The 2,475-nt window shown below is 37.5% G+C and overlaps 1 long non-coding RNA gene across 1 annotated transcript; it reads right to left on the bottom strand.

Annotated features, from left to right (window-relative positions):
• Nucleotides 1-240: 240 nt before the first annotated feature.
• On the bottom strand, nt 241-2,469 carry LOC111747152. The gene is made up of 2 exons (XR_002783417.1): nt 591-2,469; nt 241-441 (listed from the first exon to the last, which is right to left on the bottom strand). It is a non-coding gene; the product is annotated as an uncharacterized LOC111747152 (long non-coding RNA).
• Between the last annotated feature and the right edge of the window lie 6 nt (nt 2,470-2,475).

Genomic DNA, 2,475 nt, shown 5'->3' with positions numbered 1-2,475 from the left:
CATGGCTCTGGGCTCACCATGCGCTAGCAGTCTCTTTAGCAAGCTCGGATGAAGCGGGACCCGAACTCCGGGACTCGGAGCAAGGCCAGCGCTGGATCATCCAGCGCCTACTTGCCATTCCCTTAAAGGGACTGACAACCTCGGAGGTAGGGCCGGTCCTGGCACTTTAAAGATGCGGGAATCTGAACAGAGGGATTAGCTGGGATTCCCTGCTTTCAGGACATCCAAGCATCATGCAAGTAATAACACACATGTGTTTATTCTTTCGCTCTCTTCATCATAACTTTCAAATCGAAATTTCAGATCTATGCGTTACAGAAGGCTGAGAGGCGCACTAACAGTACCTGTACTGTTTGGATTCCGTCTGCTAACGCCTCTCCACTCGGGGCAGCAGTGACATCCAGACGTCCTTGGTTACCAAAGTTTTCTCTCTCAGCTGCGCTAGGATGAAAGTAACTTTTGCATATAAGATTTTGGTCTAATGATACTTCAATTTGTACCTATATATAATGATAAGTTTGACGATGAGTGTTTGCCTTAAACTCATTTAATTTGTTCCAAACATTTTATAGGAAAAAAGAAAAACTTACTGAGTCACTTTTTCCTCCCTAAAAATAAACAAGATGACAGCACATCAAGAATGAATGTCACTGCAAAATATTGGCCTATAACTCAGTCTTCGTTAACTTGCTAGGTTAAATCTGCAGATCTTCAGATTTATACCTGTCCAGATATTTGGAAAAAATTTAATGAACAGATTTTACCTCCTCTGCAACGCACTGATATTACACATTTAAATTTTGTATTACACATGCCTTGGTTTTATTTGAAGCCCACAATAACATTTGTAGTCATCAAAATGTAGTCTCACATTTTTTCAGAGAACTAAAAATTACCTGCAACAAGTAATGAAAACACTTAGAATTTGAAAGATATCCAAAATTACCTACATTGTAAAAATATAATTAATTCAATAAACACCAGATGTGTTTTCATTCTTTGAATTTTGCACTATTCTAAAATTGAAGATTTCTCTTACACACCCTGTTATTCATTTAAACTAGAATTTGATAAGTTTGCCTTTTAGGATAAAAACTTTATGCAATTACTGGAATCTTTTCTGTTGAGAAAATAGTAGCTTTAAATATCAAGACTTTCAAATGCAATTGATTTTGTATACTTGAATATTTTATTTAGAACTTTAAAGCCATTTGATGACGTCTATTAAATTTTTAAAACTGAAAAGTCCCTATGTATTTGTGTTGCTTCTATTACAATATAATACTGTTGCAGAGGTTTTACGGATATATACAATATTGGGCTCAAATGTGAGCAGAAATTATTTGAAGTGTGAAGCTCAAAAATAAAATGAAAACTTCTATAAAATTATCCTAGGGTAATTGTGGCTTTAATTTTTAAATAGCTTCAATGCTCTTAAAAATGGAATAAAATGAGATTGGAAAATGTATACCAAAGTGACTTATTTGTAGTCATTTAAAAATAACTTCTGAGTTTCTGCAATAGTTTTGACTTAGAAAGTATAAATAAAAAATCATGGCATGATGCTTTTGTTAAATCCTCTTTGAAAATATTTGCCTTTTTAAAAAATATGGGTTCCCACTTATCTCACATAGAAACTTTTTTAACAGAAAATAAACTAAGGGAACAACTGGAGCCAATTTTTTTGGTGGATTTTTTGAAAATTAAGCATTTTATTTCTGAAAAAGTGTAAAAATCTTATGTTAGAATAGTACAATAATTGCCAGTAAAATTTACAATACTCCTTGTAAAGAATACGCAGTACGAACAAAATAAAAATCCCGCATGTCTATTATGATACAAAACACAGGTTAAAGTAAGAAGTTTTGAATTGTTTCCTTGTGTAAACATGTTAAGTTTTTTTTTCTTCTCATGAAAAAGCACACCGGACAAGTGTCTTCAAATAAAAACTATTGCTTCGCTGGCTTTCTTTGGGACCTTTACTATTTTTGCGTTATTCTTTTGAACATATTGATTTGTTTAAATCCCTAGACCTGAGAATCTCTAGACCTCAAAAAGGCTTAGATTTTTAAAGATTTCCCAAAAGTCAAGGAAGCCCCTGTGCCTAGACAGAGCAGACCCACCGGCACCCTCTTCCTCCCTGCCCCAGGTCGGGGACTGCAGCATAGGGCGACTTTGCATAAATAGAAAGACCCGCAAAGCCGTTGCCAAACACAGTCCTGTCTGAGAATCCGAAGCGACGAAAATGGGGGCGCGAGGCCGGGAGGAGCGAACAAAACACCAAACCACCAAGACGAAAAAAGGGGCCGGGATTCCTACCTTCTGTTTCTCAAGCGCGCTAACATAGCGTTATTAACAATTTGAAATCCTAGCGGTAAAGTTCTCGACACTGGACAGGGCAGTCCCTTGGTGCAGAGTCCCCAGGGCGGCCGACGAGGACACGGAGGAGGCGGCGGCGGCCGCGGCAGCCACGAG

This window comes from Pteropus vampyrus, unplaced genomic scaffold (genome assembly GCF_000151845.1).
Source record: "Pteropus vampyrus isolate Shadow unplaced genomic scaffold, Pvam_2.0 Scaffold213, whole genome shotgun sequence".
Classification (NCBI taxonomy): Eukaryota; Metazoa; Chordata; class Mammalia; order Chiroptera; family Pteropodidae; genus Pteropus; species Pteropus vampyrus.
Note: the sequence above shows the minus strand (reverse complement) of the source record. Positions and strands in the feature narration are given on the sequence as shown.